Source organism: Tursiops truncatus, chromosome 3 (assembly GCF_011762595.2).
Source record: "Tursiops truncatus isolate mTurTru1 chromosome 3, mTurTru1.mat.Y, whole genome shotgun sequence".
Lineage (NCBI taxonomy): Eukaryota > Metazoa > Chordata > Mammalia > Artiodactyla > Delphinidae > Tursiops > Tursiops truncatus.
The window spans coordinates 90595639-90619774 of record NC_047036.1 but is presented as its reverse complement, the minus strand read 5'-3'; the positions used below and the strand labels follow the sequence as shown (position 1 = coordinate 90619774).

Below are 24136 nucleotides of genomic sequence, written 5' to 3'. Positions count from 1 at the left end.
GAACCTAAAGCTGCTCTAAAAATATTGAGTCTCAAAAAAACTGACTGGGGGTCATTCATGGGCTGGTAACCCAAGGGACGCTGCTGGTGTGAAAATTCCAGCCTTCCCGTTATTCCTGTTGAAATCTGTTTCAGCTTCCCTTTTTCTCCTAAAGGATGAACCCTTATATGTGTTATTCCAAAATGAATCCATTAAACTCCTTTTCTATCCTAGATCTATTACAAACACACCTCCATCTTTATGTGAACAACAATTAAGATCCTCTCAAAGTAGCTTTCAAGGAATTGGCCATTAAAATATACCTTAGCAGGAAACAAAAAATCAGTACTATGTTCACTGGAAGAAAAGCATATAAAAGGAGAATTGCTGATCCCTAATGGGCCTAATAATTTCATGAGTGTGGAAGTTCCCTTTACTACAAGAGGAGTAAAAATAATGAACTGTAGAGGGCCGATCTCTACCCTCTACGAGGTGGCTCCTCACAGTGAAATATACTGGGCCTAAAGATACCACTCTACTTCTTGAGTGTGTAATTCCCACTAGAGTTCTCTTGGAATCCACTGACAACCTCAAGTATAGAGAAGGGAATACTGAGGAAAAATCATTCCTATTAATCAGTACTATTTGTTACGCAAACAAATAAATGATACTGTGGTCTGTAACTTTCTAAATCAATTAGAATATGTGCACAACATAGGCATCAGTATTCTTGCTAACATTTTCTAAATCAAAAGCAATATATAAATCATACTGGCGGCGATAGTGTTAAAACTGTTATTCTGCAGATATTGTGTTTGTAATGTGGGATATTCTAATTCTATCACTCCCTGTATCCTTCAGAACCAAGATTCTCAACGTGGAAGAAAAAAAACCACATAGTCCTAAACCTGAATCATAAGTATTAACGTTAATTTATGTATATATAATGAAAAAGCCTAGAAACAATGGCAAATCCTGTCTCAACGAGCACCACTGGGCCCAAATTACAGTCTTGAAACACATTTACTACTAAAGAAAACCAGGACTTTTTGGAGAAATGGCTGATCCCCGGTCTAGGGTAGGGAAGGTATAAGGAGAGCCCAGAATATCTTAACAAAGTAGATAGCAAGGAAGCTATCAGAGACTAGTACGGTCATTTATAAAGGATTTAGGAGCCAACCTGAAGAGCATCCTACTGGCCAAAGTTGTGGGAATGAAGCTAACAACTGCACCAGTATTTCAGAACTAGAAGAGAAGGGGAACTAGGCTTTGGGAAGTGTCAATATTTAATGGACAAGTAGAGAATATTCCACTAGAGAAGAAAGAGACTAAGAGGCAAAGAGGAAAAAAAAAAACATAGAGGATGTTATATCATGGAAACTAATGGAAAAAAATGTTTCAAGGACAGAGTGATCATCAGCAACAAATATTCTAAGAATCAAATAAGATAAGAATTGAAACACATCCAATGGATTTAGCACTTTGACACCCTTAGCTGGGGCTGTGGTACGCTGGTATATGGCTCAACTAAAATATATGAATGTGATATACAAACAAAATGTCACAGTGCTAGACATGTGATTTGTATGGCAAAACATCTCTGAGACAAGTATGATTCAATCGTGTGTGTGACACGTGTGTGTTGGGTGGGGGGAAGGGGAAGGAGTGAAAGATTTATAGAGAAAATTAGGCCAAATAAGCCAATCTGCTGAGAAAGCCTGATAAATAGCAAGACAGTAATTCATAAAAAATAAAGACCAAACTCAAGTATGGATGTTTCAACTCTGCCAAAAGTGTGAAACATTTTGAGGATACATAGAGATACTAAACGTGCTTTTAAATACATGAGAATAGTAAAATGGACCCAAAAATCTATTCCTGATATAACCTACAGGAAGAGATAGTTCATAAGTATAAAGGTAAAAAAACTTAGGTTTGAAGAATGGAATAACTCCAATTCAGGATAAATGTATAAAGGGGAAAGTTCCTTGTGAGTACACAATTTGTCTCCGTGCGTGTGTGTGTGTGTCCTGAATATATTTCTCTAGGAAGACTACCATCCTACCAAACCATTATTCCATCACCTCTGGACTGTCATATCCCAAAAGATTGCTAATCGGTTGGTATTCCTACCTCCAGTTTGTCTTCACTCCAATCCATTCTGCTAAAAGATGTCTAATTTACACAGTTGTGCTAGTGGCACTCTGGCTAAGAAATCTCCAGTGGCTCCCACCACCTACCAAAGACATTTCAAAGCCTTCCAGCATAGAGGTCTATTCCAAAACTTCATGTTGATGCTGCTGCTCATCTGAAAAACTTGTCATTTGCTTTATATGTGCCATTTCCTCCATCTGTCGAAATCATAGTGATCATTAAAACCCAAGATGGGGCTTCCCTGGTGGCGCAGTGGTTGAGAATCTGCCTGCCAATGCAGGGGACACGGGTTCGAGCCCTGGTCTGGGAGGATCCCACATGCCACGGAGCAACTAGGCCTATGAGCCACAGCTACTGAGCCTGCGCATCTGGAGCCTGTGCTCTGCAACAAGAGAGGCCACGACAGTGAGAGGCCCGCGCACCGCGATGAAGAGTGGCCCCCGCTTGCCACAACTAGAGAAAGCCCTCGCACAGAAATGAAGACCCAACAGAGCAAAAATAAATAAATAAATAAACTCGTACTCCCAACATCTTCAAAAAAAAAAAATTGTATGTTATATTAAAAAAAAAAACACCCAAGATCAAACATATCTATTAATGGAGCGTTTCCTGTTCATCTCCTCTCTGATTACTCCCTTTTCTGGATCCTTCTATTATTTGTTCTGCCTTTTTAATGGAATTTATAAGATATAGCTTTATTTCATGTTTATCAGAATACAAAGTTTCTCTCTCCCTACTAAATTTCATATTCCTTGAAGACAGGGTAAACATCTTACTCTCATGTGTATATCTCATAATAAGCAGTAAAAAGCTTGACTCTGTACCTGATGGATAAAGCCTTATTAAAGTGAATAAATAATATGTATATAATGAGAGAAGCTAAATTTTAAGAGGTTCCTTGGAAGTAGACATAGAGTGTACTTAGAGAACCAAAAGTATCTGACTACTCATGAATATTATCAATTCATCTTGATTCCCCAAAGTTAAATATAAACCCTAAAAGACAGCTTGATAACCAGATGCCCAGATAAAGATAACAGCCAGTCAGTAAGCCACCTGATGTATGGAACCATGCAATACTCATCTTTGATTCCCAATCAATGTTGCATTGGACCTGGCAGACAGTTGGACATCAATAAGTGATATTTATTTAGAAAACTGATTAATCAACTCACTCAACTATCTACTGAGCATATCAATGTTCTAGGGGTGTTCTTGGTGCTTTGGTTACAGCAGTATATAATTAGAGGCAAGATCCTTGCCTTCATGGGGCTTATATTCTCAAAGCACCTTGACAAGCAAAACAAAGAGATAAAAAAGAAAATTTTCAGGTAACTATAGGTAACAGAAAGGACAGTGTGCCTGGGGATCGTGATCCAGTGGGAGAGTGGTAAGAGGTGAGAGGTTAGGTGGATGAGGTAGGCAGAGTCTAAAGTCTATTGGGTTTCGAGGGTCACAGTTTGAAATTTATTTTTAGTACACTGGGAAGCAATGGGAGAGTTTTACAGATATTAGGAAGAACAATTTGGTTTAGTTTACATTTTTAAAGGCTTACTCTGTGCAAAAAATAGATATTAGAGAGGCAATAAAAACTGCTGTAAATCCAGCTGAGATGTGAGAGGCTGGCTTGGAATTGGGTTGAGACAGATAGAGAGGGCAATGGTGATGGGGTTTGGTGAAGCAGGCTAGTGCAGGAGCAATATGGCAGGAAAGAAATGGATCAGTGAACAAATGTGGCAATACAAACGAAGATAAAAGTGAAGGAATAAACCACAGTATTTCCTAAAGAGCTCAAGTTATTGATTGTCCCCAAACAGCCTTTACTGACCACTAGACTTGAGGCAGGAGATAGATGGGCCCCCGGGGCAAACAACTGGAATTTGCTCTCTGTGGACCGATACTCCAAGACAAAAAGAGCAAGACAATTGAGGGAGAAGGCCGGGCCCTGCCCAAGAAGATAAGAGACCACATATTTCTCATTCTCAAAGTCAAGAGACCTCCCCAACTACACATGAGCAGAAAAGCTCCTTGGAGGTCAAAAAGGGAGGGGGAGCCACCCCATAGTATTAAGTGATGCTAAATACACATAGACCTCTTCGGTAGAGTTCATCTTGGCTAAGAGATGCACATGCACACATGGGAGGATCCTGAGATAAACCAAATACGGACTGTGAACCAGGCAAATCAAAATGACTGGCCAAAGAAACCCAGAAGAAATGCCCTATATAAGTGATTTAAACAGCCACGAAGACGTGACTCTCTCTCTCTGAGCCCACCTGTGTGTCTGTCCACACGTACTGTACTCTTTTTTCCTCCTAATAAACACATTACTTGTTTCACTACTTTCCATCTTTGTGGGAATTCTTTTTCTGCAAAGCCGAAGAGCCAGGGCCTGGTCACTGACCACTGGTCTAGTGGCTAGGATTCGGTGCTCTCACTGCCGAGACCCGACCCCAATCTTTGGCCAGGAACCGAAACCCTGCTTCAAGCCACTGCGGGCCAAGGCCACCCGAGATCAAACTCAGTACGCTGACTGAACTCCTATCTTTCCTTTATCTTCCCCAATTCACGCAAACTTTATATAAAATGTCAGGTCACAATGATAATTATGATATATGTAATATAATTTAAAAATCAGTATTGCCTTGAGATCACTAACTGTATTTATGAAATTGATTTCACATAACAGGCATGGGAAACTAAGTCAAACACCGTTTCCACCAAGTGAAAAAGAAAAATCATCTGATGTAGTCAAGAATCACTCTTGAAAGTGTACCTTCTAGAAAGATGGTGATGGTGAACTATGATTTCTTTGTGTTGTCTTACTGACTGCTACCCTTTCTTTTTAACTTATATGCCTTCTGGTTTAGTATGATTCATTTATTCTAGGAACAACCCGGCTAGGGTGCTAAATTACTATTTTCTATGCTGCAAAAAAAACTTACCCTAATGGGTACTTCCACAGGAAAGAGAAGCAATAATACAAGTCAATCAAACCAGAAATATTTGCCTGTGTGATAAATGCATTCACCTTATAATAAATAGAGAGTCAGAAGGAAGAAAAGAGTGATAATTGCAAAGCATTTATTTTGAAGTGTTTTTTCATTTCTCCTCAAAAGGATATAATGTAAGAGGGAAATTATTCACAATTGTAGCATATTATTAGGCTAAATATATATAAATTGTATTAATAATGGTACCTGCCCTACTGCACAACCCATTTCACTGTTATTGATGGAATATGAAAAGCCACATGAAAGCAAGTTAAGTGGGTCATTATTTACCTTTTAGATTATGCTTATCCATATGACCAAGATGGACTTCAAATTGTCTGACTAAACTTTAGACAGGTTTCTTCCTGACTATGGTCTCCTGACCTCCCTTTCCTTAGAGAATTTACTTTAGAAAACTGTCATTTATAATTTTTTCCTCTGCCCCTTTGAGATATAAATCTTCTATAACCCAGGAATGTCTTTCTTTCTCCAGGACAGGGGAACTATCCCTTTGAAATGTAACCATCAAGAAAGATAGCATCCTTATCTTCCAGTCTCTGTGTGAAGGTAGGAGCCTAACTTCCGTAAGCACTGATTAGCAGATACAGATGGCCTAATCACATTGACTAATCTCCCCACTAGTGTCTTCCAGTACTTTTCCACTAGCTCAACTCAGCACTTAAAAACACTCCTGCCTTTTATTTCAGTGGAGTTGAATTCAAGCTCAACTAATACAATAATCTCTCTCCTATTACAATAATCTCTCTCCCCTATTGCAGTTGTCTTGTATAAAGTCTTCTTTGCTGGTTTAGCTGGTTGGGTGAAATTTTTCTTTAATACAACAAAGTTGCAGAAGGAAGACCTAAGTTGGGTCTTCACAGCCCATGAAGATACAGTGGTGGAGTGAGGAGCCCAGGAATCCATGGAAGGTGCTAATAAGTGGACACAAGAATGAACCTGCAGAACTAAGACTCCTAAACTGTTAAACTATCAAGGATAAGGGCCTCTCTTTAATGCCTTAGGCTATATACCTTGAAAAAGGGAGATACATTGTACAAGTTTTGACTCTGGACTATGGTTAAACATGTGGGGAAAAGAAACACTTTTAAGAAGGGCACCGTGCCAGTCACTCAGATTGGTACATATTCCAGCCCCAGAGAGCTTAAGCTGGTTCACAAGAGGAGAAGGTCTGTAATGAACGGTAAGTCATGGGATAAGGCCTTATTACTGAAGGGATAAGAGGTAAATTCTGCTTGTAATCAATGCATAAATTGGAAGAGAATGCAACACAAGGTGGGGGAGCATTCCCCCCCAACTTTTCACAGTAAATGTGGGAACCAAATAGAGTGACTCTCTCCCAATGTTAGAAGCACAAAAAAGACCTCACTATGGTGACATGAAAGGCAGTTGCCAAAGGTAGAAGATGAAATCTCAAGGATGATGAGGTGAGGAAGATGAAGACAATTATTATTGTGATTGTTTGTGACAAAGTTGTGAGTTTTAGAAGAATCAGGAAAAACTTCACCATGTATGACAATGGAACTGTATCACAGAGAATGTACAGGGGTTCATCATATGACAAGGTCTGACAAAAGGCATTCTGAGAAGAGTGACAATGCATTTAAGATGGAGGTGCCAAAAATTAAGCTGGCAGCCAATTTACATATCCAAAAATGCAGGGAGAGATCAGATTGCAAAATGTCTTAAGAACCATAATTGAGATGATCAGATTTTAATTAGAAAGATATTTCCGATTTTATAAGGAGGGTAAATGTTAAGGGGAAGAAATTAGGGATCAGGATACATGTTAGCGTACCACTGAAGTAATAGTCCAAGTGTGAAAGATTGAGGGCTTCAACAAAGCAGTGGCAGTAGAGATATAGAGAAGTTTCTGGACTTGAAGGATCTTCAGGGTTGGGAAGTTAGAGAGTGAACTGAGAGATAATAAGGAGTGAACAGAGCCAAGGAAGAGACTGAGATTAATCACATGGGAGCTTGGAAGTGTAAAAGCAGGAATATAGGGAGAGAAATGGGAATCTTTTGAGGGAGATAAAAAATTCAGATTGGAAAATCAGGCCTACAGTTCAGAAGAGAGTTGGGTGCTATAGATACATATTCAAGACAAGAATACTGAGTTATAACCAAAAATGTTGGCACATACAAGATCACTGAGCAAGAGCTGTAGAGGAAGACAAGAAGGTTGAGGGTGTAGCTTGGGGGAAGCCTACACTTCAGGAATAGACCAAGAAATAAACAACAATGAAGAAGGGAGAGAAGGGCCAGTGAGGTATGAAGGAGATTTTTTACCAGAAGACATGGTACAAGTGGAACCAAAGGAAAATGTTTCCAAAAGTTTTGATGATCAAAGCCATCAAATGCCAGAAAGAAGTCAATGAATATAAAGACAAAAATTCTGTTGAACTTGGCTAATAAAAGGAGACCTTAGTGTTTTAGTTTTAGGACAGAATCAAGATTGATCTAGATAGAGAATGGGAGACCAAGATGAGGAGAAAACAAGTGGACTGACTTCTCCTTCAAGAATGTTAGCCATAAAAGGAAAAAGAGATACACTTACTTTGTCCTTTATAAATCTTTTCAGCTATTATTTATGATGATATCAAAAGAATTTTTTTTAAAACCTCTGCCATTATTAGTTTATTAGTAACATCCAGGACTCAGATGTTCAGTATTCCTCCTGAAATTACATAAAACAAATGCAAATGGAAAGAATCCAGGTCAAAATTATGTAACAAAACAGCACTCCATCACAAAAGCATGTAAAATTACAAGAACATATTTTAAAACACTGGCACTTTAAGAGAACGATAATCTCAAAAACCACAAAATTGCCAAATTGTTCCCTAAACTGTTAAGCAGATAAACATATGACCCTGATGAATGAGCTTGAGTTTTGTAAAGAAAAATCAAATTCAAATAAATCAGGTAATTCATACTGAAAGACAAAGTTTGTCTTCTTCCCTCATGTCTATTTCATTTATAAAGGGGCAAACCATAATATAGGAAAATATACCTGATTTAAAATGTGGTATACAATTTTAAAAGTTGGCCCAATTAATTAAAAATACCTTTAATGGAGGATCTCAAGTTTCCTAAACAATCCATATTTAGATAAATAGGAGAAGACATTCACAGCCAGCACTTTTTCTCCAGAGCCTTTTTGGGACTAATATTAACAACAACAAAAAAACGTAATATGGCAGTCTTGTATTTCAAGCTCACGCTTTTGGGGATACATTCTCAGTCTTAAACGTGGGAACTGCAAATATAACTGCCATTACATGGTAATGGGAGTTAAAGGATGTAGAGTCCTCATGTAAAGATTAGAACATACTTTTCTATTAGTCCTTCAAGGACAGACTTTCAAAATGTTTGATTCTAATAATCCCATGCTGTGAGTAGATTGGTTACTCTTCACTTTGTAAATGAACCTGGGCTATGTGAAATGTGATATCAACCGATAAAGATTTGAGTTTCAGTTACGGATGAAAACTGTCTCACTTAAACTTTTATTACCCTCATCATGAGTATGCAGGGTATGTACACAAAAGCTTTTTATCAGCTAACTATACGAAAGATAAACACTGTAATAATTCGTGTGATCCAAAATGGGCAAAAGCAAAAGACTAGCTTCCCCTTAAGAAGAAAATTTTCAGACCTATGAAAAGGACAACAATACTAATAAAACAATTGTATTTACTTAGAAGCATTCAGAATGTCAACAAAACAGCTGCAACTTCTTTCTTCTTTTTGCAATTACAGAGTAGTATTCAGTTAACAGAACAATTATTTCGTACAAGCTGCATCAGAGACAACTGAAGATGAAAAAACTACCACCCCCATATATAAATAATTTGTGCTGTGCACCAACAGGAACCTGCTTTAAATTTCCATGCCAATTTATAACCCCCATACTGTACCAGGCAAGGTTAGTGGCTATTGAAAATACCACCAGGACAGGGCTATCTAAAGACACATTTGGTAGTGTGTTAACTACACAAAAAAAGACACTGCACAGTTTAAAAACAAAATCTTACATAGCCTTACATTTCAATTTTTTTCTTTAAAAGGAGTGAGTTGTGTACAAGGGGGTTAATGCTTTATAGACAAGAAAAAAAAACTGTGCTGAACCAACTTATTCATCATCATCTCCTTCTTCCTCTTCATTCTCTTCATCTTCCTCCTCATCACCACCCTCTTCATCTTCCTCATCTTCCTCCTCTTCTTTCTTTTTCTTGCTTTTTTCAGCCTTGACGACTCCCTTTTCTGCTGCATCAGGCTTCCCTTTAGCTCGGTATGCAGCAATATCCTTTTCGTACTTTTCCTTCAGTTTAGCAGCCTTCTTCTCATAAGGCTGCTTGTCACCTGCAGCAGTGTTATTCCACATCTCTCCCAGTTTCTTGGCAACATCACCAGTGGATAGGCCAGGATGTTCTCCTTTGACTTTTGGACGATACTCAGAACAAAACAAGAAAAAGGCCAAAGGAGGTCTCTTGGGTGCATTGGGATTCTTGAACTTCTTTTTTGTTTCCCCTTTAGGAGGGATATAAGTTTTCATTTCTCTTTCATAACGGGCGTTGTTCGCCTTTGCCATGTCTTCAAACTTTCCTTTCTCTTTAGCAGACATGGTCTTCCACCTCTCTGAGAACTTCTTAGAAAACTCTGAGAAGTTGACGGAAGCATCTGGGTGCTTCTTCTTGTGCTCCTCCCAGCAAGTTTGCACAAAGAATGCATATGATGACATTTTGCCTCTCGGCTTCTTAGGATCTCCTTTGCCCATGCTTAATTATTTTTCCTCTGCGAGGCACAGAGTCGCTCAGTGCCCGTCCGGCTCTCACTTGCCCCGGCGCTGTCTCTATGGAGCTCAATGTACTGCAATGGCTGTGAGAGCGGGAGCCAGACCAAAAGAATTTATAGACAACGTACAAGGGTGTATAGTTGTTATGTTCTTGCAAAATGGCTTATAAATTGAGTTACTTTCTCCTTAATTCATCTAAAGTTTTCAGGAGTACTTTGTCACTTTTGATCGATCTTAAATTGGCATTGCTTCCTAACACATCAGTTTTATATTTTTCTATTTCCAGATCTGTCAATTTGTTAATGATCTATAAAAACTCACTTTCACACCCTAAAGGAGTTCACTCTTACATGAATGTCACAGGAAATACTTTGATAACATGAAGCTCTCTTGAAATACTTTTTTTGTGTGTGTGTGGTACGCGGGCCTCTCACTGTTGTGGCCTCTCCCGTTGCGGAGCACAGGCTCCGGACGCGCAGGCTCAGCGGCCATGGCTCACAGGCCCAGCCGCTCTGCAGCATGTGGGATCTTCCCGGACCGGGGCACGAACCCGTGTCCCCTGCATCGGCAGGTGGACTCTCAACCACTGCGCCATCAGGGAAGCCCTGAAATACTTTTAATTAGTTTTATACTGTGGAAATTTTGTGAATCACATTTTCTTAATGGAAATCAGAACAATTAGGAGATTACACATATGGCTATGGTATTTAAAAAATTACAACATCTTCTAATCACTTGGAGCAATGCATGTGGGTCACTGTAATGACCTGGTGAAGAGAATTCAGGGCAGTATACCTTTACCTATCCTCCAGAGACCACAGATCCCTGTTACTTCCAATGGATTGTCAGAAACCTGCCCATTTCTCCTTCAGTATTCTTCCCATGGATACCATGAGTACAGGAAGAACATCCTATTGGGTATGTAGGTCAAAATCACTTTTTCTTTCTTTTCTATACTTCAAATCAAATTACACTAAGAGAATCCATTAGTTGCTGCAATTTTTCCCAGGACTGCACTCAGTTTTAAAAGAATAATTAGTCAGTATCAAAATATATATGGCTATATATGGGGTATGTGTGTGTGTTTGTTCTAAAGATGAGAAAACTTACTTTAAAACGAATCGTTTTGTCTTTACACTATTAGCTTTAAAATTACTTAGTTCCTGCAATACTGCAGATTCCAATCCATTACCCACATATCCAAAAATACACTGGAGGAGGTTGGTATTTTAAGTGGTGTAAAACAGTGTTGTGGTAACTAGGAAATGAGCTTTTAATTAGAACACCATCAGAGACTCCAAATGATCATAAGATGATGATGCAATGAATCTATAAATGCAAAGCTTCTGAGACTACAAAGATAAATAATGGGGACTTTACAAATACAGCTTGGGGCTGTGGGGATGCAAACACACAATTCAGCTCTTGTTTTCATTCCCAAGACAGGCTGAGCTAAGGTGCTGTACAAATTGTTACTCTAAAAGCGGGCAATAGAGATCTTAGGGAACTTTAGATAATGGCTTTTTAAAGGCTCTGCTGCATTTACTCAAAACTCTGACCTAGCTGAAGTTGTTGGCAAAGATAAGCAGTTTGGTAAACTCTACCAAGAGATACACAGAAAATTAGAAAATCAGCTTACTCCACACAAGAATAAACTTGCTGGGCATGAGTCCAAGATTACCCATTCAGATTATAATAAAGACTGCTGCGAACATTTTCTCTTTGTAAGGAGAAATATAATTCCTTAGTACTTGGAAAGAAGTTTTCTTCCCACAGCTCACCAAGTGAGTAGATCCAATGCAGGTAATGAGGGCATGGGATGGGCAGACCAAAGTTATTTGTAAGACACAGGAACCAGGCTCCCTGGCCGTCAAGAACAGCTCAGATAACATTCAACTATGCTATTAGACCATCAGTAAATTCAGTCAGAAATGTACTTCAGTCACACCAGGGAATTCCAGTAATCAGCCCCAATTTAGAAGATACAAAAAACTGCTCTATATTTTTTTTCAAAGTTCTAAGTAAAGGTTGGACAAAGGTCAGCTTTAGGAACATTGAGACTTCATTGGATTCTTTTGCAGTCACTGAGCTCACTGCAGTGCTATTGACACATGGTGCTTCAGGTTTCCCCCCAGCACCTGATGTGGGCCCCATCAAGGTCAACACAAGTAATTATGCAGGGTATGGAAATAAGCCCCCAAGAACCAGAACCCCAGAGAAAACCAGGGAATTGAGACCAGTACCTTCATTACTCATAATTAGCTTTATTTTTACCACCATCACCCAAAGAATTGTAGATGCCAATGTTGATGCAATGCTGAGGTATTAGCAGTGATAATCCCTTGCCCTGTAGATGCTGGAGATCATAGGTGATAAAGAGTAGATGGGATGAGCAGATGTATTTATGAGAAGGGATTTCTGAATCCTGAGAGAAACTGACCTCTTGGTCCCTCAGTTTCTCTCTTAAAATGTTAATTCTACATATCTTACATGAACATCATCTCTGCCACACTTTAAAATTTGTATTTTGATGTTAATATCAGTTCATGTCATCACAGAGTGAGAAGGAGTTAAATGAGGCCGACAGGTCTATTCCCTGTGTTTTATCAAGGGTGTCAACCCTGCTCACAATCTAGAAAAGGATTCTGAGCAGACCTGGGATCATCTTACAGCCCACACTGCAATGGTCACATTGCAGCAATCTGCCTCCTGGAGGGTCTGCCCACAATGACCTCCTTTTGGGTCTCACATCCTCCCCACCCTAATCCCCATTTTCCGTCAGCTTCTCTTTTTGTGTCAAACTCATAAAATGAGTTAATAGGATGCAGCAACATATCTAGTTATATCCCAGGAGGCAGAACTAAAGCACTTGCCCTCAACTTCCAAAACAGACCTTTGACTATGTTTGAGAACGAAATTGGAGTCCCTTCCATCTCTATATGCAGCAATAATCTACGGGAAGATCATTTATTCTGGGCTTCTATTTTTCATCAGCCAGATTCAATGTTCTGATCTTAAACTGACAGTTTTACCAGAGTTCTATATCTGAGCACCGTATGACTTCTGAAATGCTTTCTAGGTGAAAAGAAAATATTTATATATAACATAACAAGCAATTCATTACTTAAATAACTGAAATTTATTTGGAAATTATTCAAATAATGAATTGACCTGTCATTATGTAGCTTAATGGAGTTGATGATGACAAAAGCCTTGTCTGAGATGAAGAAATATCAGTGTGCATATAGGAATATAAAATTAGAAAATTAAAGTGGCCATTTCTGGCACACTTATTTTTTAAAAATAAAAAAAATGTATAAAATCTCAATAGCTTCTTAATAGCTAAAGCTTTTTTTTTTTTTTTTTTTGCGGTACGCAGGCCTCTCACTGCTGTGGCCTCTCCCGTTGCGAAGCACAGGCTCCGGACGCGCAGGCTCAGCAGCCATGGCTCACGGGCCCAGCCACCCCGCGGAATGTGGGATCTTCCCGGACCGGGGCACGAAGCCGTGTCCCCTGCATCGGCAGGCGGACCCTCAACTGCGCCACCAGGGAAGCTCAACTGCGCCACCAGGTAAGCCCAATAGCTAAATCTTTTCAATCGTCCATAAAATTAAATAAATACTATCAAGATCTAAAATCTAACTATCAAGATCATTGTAGTTAAGCGTTTTAGCAAATGTGCCATGTTCATTTCTGTTCTTTTTCTTTTTCTAAACTATCATGTTTCACTCTCATCAACACTGAAGCTGTTGGTTATTTTGATATGGCATTGCGTTCCCCTTTTCTGCTTCTTTTTGATGAATAGTAAATAACGGAACATAAAACATTATTGGAGTTCTCTAGGTGACAGGACTGAGAAAAGCAAATGCTGACCATCTGTTGAGGCAGAACAGCCCGGCCCTGTCCGGAATTGGAAGTGACTCTCCTCCCAGGCTTCTAGGGCAAGCGGGCAGGCAGCACCTGCGGTTGGTTGGGGATATCTGCTCAAAAAAGGCGCATGAGCACATGGCTCCAAGGCTGTTCCATATGCAGCTGCCAGAACCCAAAGGTGCTTTTGGAGGAAGATGAAAGGCAGGAGTGGTGGTGCAGAAGAGGCACAATGAAGTATCACTCATGCAGAAATGAGTGTCCACCTCCACATCAGAGACTAAGACATTACCAGCGTGAATGTGTGTGTGTGTTGCTATAAACTAGTTATTTAATCAGCAAAGGCCAAATGACAAAGAAATAAGTCTCTGTAGACAAGGAAACAGGCTTAACAAAAATTAGAAAGCTAATACAAATGCAAATACAACTTACAGCCTTATATCTCTTTATACATTGTCTATGCAGAGCTCTCACAAATACAGGTAGTATCATTTGCTATTGCCAAGTAGTTATCAGACTGGTGAAAATTTGTAGACTACTGGAATTATTTTTCTAGTCCATGCAATGCTACATTACTAACTATCATTATGTTAGGGGAAAGTTCCTTATCCAGTCCTTATTTTGAAAATCAGTAGAATCAAAGGTAAAAGAATTTCTCCAGAAAAAACAAACAAACCTGTAGCAAGTCACAAAATATTTAGTCAAAGTTTTTCTAGCAAGTTCTTTTTATAAGCATCACATCACAATTAACTTACTATTGCAACATTATTATTTTTTAGGTACTAGCCTATTGCTAAGTGTTATGTATACATTCTTATTGAGACCTATAAGTAAGGCTCATAGAATTTTGTTACACTAACCATTAGTGTAACCATTAGTAACCACAGTTCCCCAAAACTGTTTTCAATTTAAAGTGGTTAAATGGAGAGCTCCAGGGAAAATATATAAGAAAATGCTGGTCTTGAATATATCATGAAGGCCTAAATAAGGAAGTAGTCTTATTTGTGTTCTTCCACACTTACCCATACTAAACAAAAATATGTAAGAAGACACTTACTCTTTCTGGCTTTACAATATGCCATACTATTTACAGCTTGAGCCCTATATCTCTATGTACAGATGGTACTTCAGCAGCCAACGATCAGAGTCCCCACATGAATCAACTGAAGAAGCCAATACGAATGACGTTGACAAAGTTTAAAATACACCTCCAAATAGATCCATTCTTGGAAAGTGTGTGACTACAGACTTGGGGAGTAATTCCCAGAGTTGTCATGAATATGATGGTTCCCTGGCATTCTACAATGATGACTATGCCTTGGCATCCCATAACTCTCTGCCCTAGCCCAGATGCTTTCTGTTATGCTAACATGAATCAAGAAGTAATACAAGCATAAAGAAAAAGAAAATGTACATATATGCAAGAGTTTGGACTCATAATTATTCCCTGCTCTCTCCCATCAAATCTGAGTTCATTAATGGCAAGGAGACATGAACAGTGAAGACCTGGTGAACCCCAAACTCACTGCCACAAAGTCATATACTTACACCACACAAAATGAACTAGAAAAGTATGAGCTGCCTCAATGTACGTCTGTACCAGGAAGCCTTCACTGATGAACACATATTGAATTTTCCCTTCCATCACAGCTACGTATCACATTCTTACTTATTTAGATTTGATATTTAGAAGCATTTAAAGGGAAGGACAGACTAGGCAGAAAGGACAAAAATTAAAAGCAAATGGAGAATTAAAGAAAAGCACAGACACCAAAAAAATCACAGAAAGAAATAAAAGCACTCTCAGATTGAATCCTCATAGTTGTATTATTTATTTTAAAAAGAAGCTAAATGAAGAGACAGCTGTAATTAATCAGCCCTGCCTTCCTTCTAGACTAGTGATGCAGTGGGCATGGCAAACACACTGAATGTGTCTTGTTAGGTAGTTCCTCTCTGTTATGGCCTTGGAGGTTTTTTTTGTTTTTGTTTTTAAATTACTACCAGTGCACTTGTATATTTCCAAGATCAACTTGGACACCCAAGCAGACAATACCTCTGCTGGACTAAATGACCCTGGAGAAAGAATTCAAAAAAGACGCCTATTCCTCTGGAATGAAATGGCTTGGCCAGTGCAGAATGGACTGGATGTCATTTTTTTGGTCAAAAGCCTTTATGCAGTGTACAAAAGATTGCTGAAGAGTAAAATATAAGCGATTATTAACAACACAAGAACCTTTCTTCTGGTAACAGAACCTCAGGAAAGTGCAGCTAAGAGAAGTGCAAAGTATAAAATGCAGCTACCCACATTATACTTCTTAAAGATACAGAAATGTCCACCACTCTAGAAGCTCAAGTTTTATCTAAGTTCAGTAGGCAACAGCAAAGAATGTCCAAGAATTTACAAAGCGAAGGCAGTTGTCGGGCTGACAAAAGTCACACTTCACTGAGGGGTGGGAAGTGCTAGACAAAGAGGATGAAAAATATGCGAAAGCTCAAGGAAAGGGCTCGGTATTGCCTGGCACAGGAGTCAAAGGTCAACGTGGAAGATAAAATGGTAGTCAGGACAGAAGATAATGGTGATTGGGAATGGAAAACTGAAAGAAAAATGAAGAGAGAGATGGTAAAATGGGATCCAGGTAAGCATAGAAAGTATGAAGAATGAAGCAGATATGAGGAAAAAGAAGTGAATGTTGAAGGGATGGAGACACTATACGAAGAGGCAGCAGTATACTGGGAAATGGCATTGAGCCTTCAGTTATGCGTGCATCATTCTAGAAATAAAGTCAGCACGTAATGAGCCCATAGGCTCTGATAATGGATAACAAAAAATAATATGGGTTATCAGCTAAAAGTCACCAATTTTGGTCTTCTGATACTACTTTGAGGCCATTATCAGAAACAAACCTGATTTTTAAGAAAAGCCTGTATAGAATATCTTCTTTCTATAAAGAAGTGCATCGTGCCTTTAATCAGGTAGGACCAGCCCAAAGAACTCTCTCCCCGAGCTCTTCACAGTTCCCTGATGGTACAGTCACACCGTACCTCTGAAATGTGAAAGCACTCTGAATTGCCTGTGTCAGGTTCTGAATATCCAATTGGTGTGCTTGGCCAATCTGCTCATAATTTCATTTCATTATATCTTAGATATTTTGTCTGGGACCTAGTAAATTCGACAGGGAATTCACTTCAGAAGAGGCAATGTGATAGTTTTAAGAAGTATAAGCTTTGGAGTCAGACAGATAACCAGACCATCCTGCGCCACGGCGCTTACTGCCAGTGTGACCTGGCAGGTTATCGCTTTCCCCAGGCCTCAGTTTCCGTGGGTTAATAATGCCCACCTGGCAGGTTATTGTGAGAGTTGAGGACAATAAAGATAACATGCCCAGCTCATAGTACATACCTGTTGAAGGTCAGCTGCTATTGCTGTATGTGATTTTGTCTACTCAATGAAAGAACACATTAAATATGTTTTTATATTTTATATAAAAGCATATTAAAATCAATCAACAATAAATATATTTGTAAATTTATAAAACATTAACCTTAACCCTAAAACAAAGTAACTGTTTGGGGAGATAAATAATTAGATGAAAACAATTATACACATATACAAATACAAAAAGAACTGAATATAACGTGAATAGTGATCATTTCTGAGTAATAGGATTAAAACTAATTTTTATTGTATGCCTTTTGTTTATCTATCATTTCCAAAATTTTTACACTCAAAACAAATTTATGCTATAATTATTTAGATATTTAATACATTTAAACATATTAATTTGTAATAAATATAGATACCTTTATATATATTATATATAAATATGGTAATATTTAGGCTATTCACTTTATAATCTGGGAAAAAAGGTTTTAAAGCCAGCTTTTTTTCAGTTTTCAGGTTATTGTCTCAAACAGAACAGACAATTTCAGGACTGTCTCTGTCCTCAAGAAGAAGAAACCTTTTAGGGGGCTTCCCTGGTGGCGCAGTGGTTGAGAGTCCTCCTGCCAATTCAGGGGACACGAGTTCGTGCCCTGGTCCAGGAAGATCCCACATGCCGCGGAGCGGCTAGGCCCGTAAGCCATGGCCGCTGAGCCTGCACGTCCGGAGCCTGTGTTCCGCAATGAGAGAGGCCACAACAGAAGAAGAAACCTTTTAAGTTTTACAAGGTTGGGCTTTACCCCAACTTCTAGACTGATGGCAGCTTTAAAGCCTCTTTTCCTTCATGACAGTGACAAAATGAACAGGAAATTAATATGGCCACTTTTTCATACCTACACACACAAACTGGCTTTTAAGTATTCTGGTTGAATTCAATCAAACTTGCTATTTTAAAACAATAGTTTCTTCAGATTCAACTAGCACCTTTCTAATAATATCAGACTTTAAATTTTGATTTGTTTTCCAAAAATATGTTTACTTGTTCACAACATCCTTGCAGACAGATTAGAGTGGTCCTCATACAGTAAGCAGCTCAGAGGATTTGGCAGGGATCCAAGATACAGCTCGCATGCACAGGGACATGCAGGTGACAATCACATCTGCCTTTCATGCTCCACTGCCTTTCAGGCAAATGGATCTACCCACAACATGATTTGATTACTGGTCATAGTCTTTGGCCAGGACTTTAAGCCACATCCAGACTCTAAACCATCTCTAGACCATGTGATGTTCCTGACAGGTTACAGGACAGCAAATCTCAGCTCTGTTTGATCTAATAATTTGTCATCACAATAAGAATGGATTTAAGCAGAGTTAAGGGAATATATTTTTCTCTTCTAAGAGTCAGGCACAACATATACCAAGCACCACTGAGAGTAAAGCAACATTCTGGATATTGTGAGAGGATAGTAAAGCAAAACAAAAACAAAAACAGAAACACTTTCAGGGCCTTAACCTGTCCTGTTCTTTTCTTTCACTTATTTTCTATGGATTTAAATAATCTCTTAAGTGGAACAAAGTTATAGCCTGTCACATTAAAAAGTAAAAGTAATAAAATGAGACACTGTGTCCAGGACATAGAACCTGCTTCATCGTACTGAATGGTTCCCCACAGTGAGAAAATCTCCAAAGGTCAGCAAACAGTTTAAAGCTATTGCAATTTAATATCTGCCAAGGGAAAGTGATGGCTCTGAGCAAATATAAAGATCATTAACCCAAGACTTAATAACCATTCATTTATCTAAAAATATTTCTCAGTCAACATTATTGAATTTCCACTTTGTGAAAACACAAAGTGTGATCCCAAAGGGACCTATAATTTAACAGAGAAAGAGGAGCACACACTAATACATTTAAAAACACAAACAACAGAAACATACAGACAAATAAAATTGCCCATAGTTACAGTAAAACCCTTTTTCTCAGTCATAATTTAATCCAGTGTTTCCCAAAATGTATTCACTAGTACAGTGAGAGTCTTCAGGGGAACAAAAAAAATGTCCCTGATCAAACAAGTTTGAGAAATAGTTCAAAACCACAATGTCCTTGAGCACATTAAAGAATGAAAAGTCCTAGAGCAACGTTTAATATAATATTTCTCAAATTTGTTTAAACACAGAACCCTTCTTTGACCTTACAATTATTAACATCTGTGATGGTTAGTTTTATGTGTCAACTTCATTAGGCTATGGTAGCCTGTTATTCAATTAAACACCAGTCTTGATGTTTCTGTGAAGGTATTTTGTAGGTATCATTAACGTCTATAATTAGGTGACATTAAAGTATATGAGGTTACCTTCAATAATGTGGGTGGGCTTCATCCAACCAGTTGAAAGCCCTTGAGAACAAAACTGAGGTTTCCCTGAGAAAGAAGATATTCCACCTCAAGACTATAGCATCAGCTCCTGCCCAAGAGTTTCTAGTCTGCCTTCCTGCCCTACAAACTTTGGGCTTGCCAGCCTCCACATCACATAAGCCAATTCCTTGAAATAAATAAATAATATATAAATGAGTATTTATTTATATTTTATAACATTTAAAATATTACTTAAAATAAATAATCTTTAAATAAATGTGCATTTGTGTGCATGTGTGTATTAACTACTGGTTCTGTTTCTCTGGCAGAACTCTGATGAAACATCCCAAGGAACTAATGTTTTACATAACTTTCTTTAGGGCAGGCAATAAAGTCCCATCTTCTACCTCAGTAAAATCGTATCTTCTACAGCATAACTGCAATCAGATACCAGGAGCCGTATGCCTGAACCCCACTTAATTTAAGGGACATAATAAATATTGTTAGCTGCTTCTCAGCATCTTTCCTACCAGCACCTACCTCCATCTCCAAGTTGGAAATGCCAGAGTCCTAAAAGTAGACCCTGACTAACACTAATCAAAAACTGTACTCTCTTCCCCTTTGTCTCCGTGACTTGTTCAAGTATGATGGTAATACAGGCTTAAGTCAATTAATGCACTGATGCTCCTCAACCACATTGACTGATTCTGCTTTATTAAGTGGTACAAGGAAGTGAAGATCCTTACTGTCCTGGATGATGATGGTTGGTTGCCAACATCAGGACTGAAACTGCTGCATTTTGCTACCATGAGGAAAGCTGGCATGAAGACAAGCCAACAAACTTAGGAGGGCAATGCTGAAAGAAATGAAGAAAAATAAATGTGTTCCAAGTTAAACCACATGTAAAACCTGAACAACCTCTGGACTCTACTTATTTGAGCCAATTAATCCATTTCGTTGTTTAACATAATCTGAGTTGGGTTTCTTTTGGCACTTTGATATATGCTTGTTGAATTGCACCTGCATATAACAGTATCCTAACTAATTAAAGGGAATACAGAAGAGGTAAAAACTGAGTATATAAGAATATAAAAATCTCTGTTTAAGGATAAATGGACTGGGCAGGGCAGCAGAAAAGGGAAAAAAGTTTGCTAAATGATTAGGCCAATACAAGCTTCATGCTACCCAAATGTTCTGAGCAGATGTAAGAATATATATGTCTGGGTAAACCTCAAACATCAAGGCTGCTTAAACAGCCTTGAAAATTTGATGAAAGCTATGGCCACTTTCCTCAGAGAAATGATTACACACGCAATATTTTGCTTTCAATTTCAGGAGTTTCATATAGTCCTAAAACATAGGCATAGAGGTCTACGGATTAAAGTTAGGAATCCCTGCTCTACATGGTGGCAGGAAAAACTGCCAACATTGATTCTTGTTATAAATAGATATTGAAGAATAGAACTAAAAATGTGCTTTGGCTGAACACAGGTTATACATTGTGAGAACCATTTGCTCCTGGGACCTGTGAGTACCATTTGTTCTGGGACTGATAACACTGTCCACATGATTATGAACACCCAATAGAATCTTATGGTAAGTTTTATTTACACCAGTAAACTTTGTCTATGAACGCTCAGCATTCCATGGCATGCAGAGCATGGTTATCTTATCACTTTTAAAAAGGTAAGGGAAAATTTATCAGCACACTGACAGGCAGTTAAGAGGTTTAAAAAGTGAGATCAGAGAATCAATTTGGGAGGTGGAAGTCTAGTGGAACTCACCTGTCACTTTTTAATGGAATTATGAGGATAAAAACCAGATTGAAGGGGCCAAAGTAGAAGTTATTTGAGAGAAATTTAAAAATGGCTGTGCTGACTCACGTCAGGGAAGGCATACTAAGAAAGGAAGACGAGATATAGTATTAAATATTATTAGTGTTGTATTCTTCAGCACAGGCTTAGATATAGGCATGGGAACAAAATAAGACATTGTTGCAGTTTTCCCTGTTGTAGATAATGAAAATTTCTGTCATTTCTATCAACAATAAATAAAAATAGTTTTTCTTAGTTAAAGGAATTCAAACCTAACTTGACAGCCTATCACTGTAGTCAGCAAAACTACTGGGGTTAGGAAGAAAAAACAAGAATATTTATTTAATGCAAATCAGATGCTGGCAGCATTAATTGAAATTAAGAATAAATATCCAATATATTTCTGTTATAAATGACTTTTGGAATCAGTAGCATCCCCAGCTATAAGAAAATAGCCTTCGTCTCATGACATGTGCAGGCACCACAACAATACCTCCATGTAATTTTTCCAGTTCCTAAGTAGTGCTAAATATTGGAGTAATATATTAATCCATCTGCTCAAACATTCAATTTTCCTGGACTCAGGAAGAACAAAGAAAGCCTATTTATTTATATTATAGTTTAACATAGGTAGCCGTTTTAAAGTGGATGGGGCACTTACATATTTGACTAGTTTCTTTTTTTTTTAACATCTTTATTGGAGTATAATTGCTTTACAATGGTGTGTTAGTTTCTGCTTTATAACAAAGTGAATCAGTTATACATATACATATGTTCCCATATTGACTAGTTTCTTAATGAGTTGTATAAGAATGAGAATTTCAGCCCCCAAAGACCAACAGGAACAGACTGCACTCTGACATGCATGCTAAGACTCTTAAACGTAATTTCAATACATTTAGGGACAGAGGTTTTTTTTACAAAGTAAATGAACACTGTCCAAAATGTGAAAGAAATTAAGTGTAAAATATCCAATGTTTAATAGTTTTGCTGCATTTTAATTTTTAAGACTACATCCTCCGCAAAAAAAAAAAAAGAAAAAAAAATGAAGCACAACATACAAAATAGAAAATAGTGCCAATTTAAAAATCATAATCTGTAAGAGCTTCTTGGTGATTAAGGAATGTTGTATTCTGAAGTAACTCAGGAAAGCTCTAGGAGGAAGAGCTTGGAGTGGCTTAATTTAAGCCCTGGTTTCTTAAATGGCACTCGCGAGGGAAGGAAGTGTGTCACAGAGTCAAAGTACAGAAGGCCAAGGTTCTGGCCCACTTCTACTACTAACTAGCTTTGGAGAGCTGGGAAAGACATGTGCCTTCCCTTGGCTTGATTTTCTAAGGTGCTATCCAGCTCTACAGTTCTGAAAATCTAAGTAAGAATCTTAAGAATGGTGTAGATGTACACACATTTTAGTCATATGCACATTTAGCCACGATATTTTCAGTGTTTTTACAGTTTGAGGCTTGACAATGCCACCAACAGTGTCCCTTTTTGAAAACAGGAGAGAACCATTATCTATGCCCCTCTCCCAGATATTTGCCTGAATCCTGCCTCATCCTCTCTGAAGCTTCAAAAGAGGAAAAGAAAAGAAAAAAGAAGAGAAAAGACATGGTTGGCCTAGAAAGGAACAGGGACCACCACAGGGCTAGTAAAACTTTCAGTTATATTAACTCAATCAAAATATAACCTATATCCTTAGCAAAGAAGTAAAAAAATCTTCCCTCTGACAGAGCCTGTGCAGGCACCTGGGAATGAAACTATCTTAGAAGCACCCCAATCAAGATGCAGAGGCAGGAGATCCTGCTAGCAGTACACCAGAGCTACAGAAGCAGAGTGTAAGATGGCCTTCCTCTGAGTCACGCAAGGCTTTCCTGTGCTCACACGAAGAAGAAAAAGGTGTTCATATAGTAGACAAGGAGTGTATGGTGTGGAGGGTGCTCATTGGGGAAAAGACAGTGGAGGTGCTGCACACTGCACACTGAAATGGGGCAGCATGACAGATCCTACATGAGGAAAAATAGCTGGTTGGGCTGGAACCCAAGATGAGAATGCAGGCTTGGTGAAGGTAAGACAGGAAAGCGACAGGAGCTGTTTTGAAAAGACCTGCTGTTCGTGTAAAAGGGTTCCACATCCTGGATGGGGTGCAAGAGGTTAAAAGATTCTAAGTAGGGGAGTGGCATAATCAGACTTGGTCTTTGAAAGGTCACCTTCCAAGCAGAGTGGGAAGTGGATGAGAGTAGAGACAATATTTAAGATACCAGTGCAGTACTCTAGGAAAGAGTTCCTAATTTATAGAACTAAAAGGACCAGGACCCCTGATTTAAAATATATTTAAGAGAGGTCACACCCAATGACTTCCATTGAATTGTGCAATATACATCATGCCAAGAACTTTATAATGCATGATCTCACTGAATCCTCATAATAAATTTATGAGATTATTATACCTCTTTTGAGACTCAGAATGGATAAGGGACTTTCCCAGGATCATATCTCTGTTAAGTGAAAGAATATGTCTTATTAGCAGGGGTGAAGGAAAAATCCAGAATGTCTCCCATGATCCTAGGTAGGGAGCCAAGGTAGATGGTGGTAACATTTACTGAGATGGAATACACAAATAGAGAAGCAGGTTTGGTAATGGCTGTTGGTTGGAGGTGAGTGGAAGATGGAGTCAGTTTGAATAACCTGCATCACAGTTGCCTGTATGGTCTTCCAACGGAGAGTTCAGCAGCCCATCTGAAATGAGAGCCATTCCTATTATGAATTATGCACCTACAAGAC

General features: G+C 38.5%; 1 protein-coding gene and 1 pseudogene across 1 annotated transcript in view; both read right to left on the bottom strand.

Annotated features, from left to right (window-relative positions):
- CAMK4 (calcium/calmodulin dependent protein kinase IV) overlaps positions 1 to 24136 on the bottom strand; it is a 227772-nt gene that overhangs the window by 186306 nt on the left and 17330 nt on the right. The gene's annotated exons all lie outside the window — the stretch shown is intronic.
- Positions 8612 to 10107, bottom strand: LOC117311593 (high mobility group protein B1 pseudogene; annotated as a pseudogene).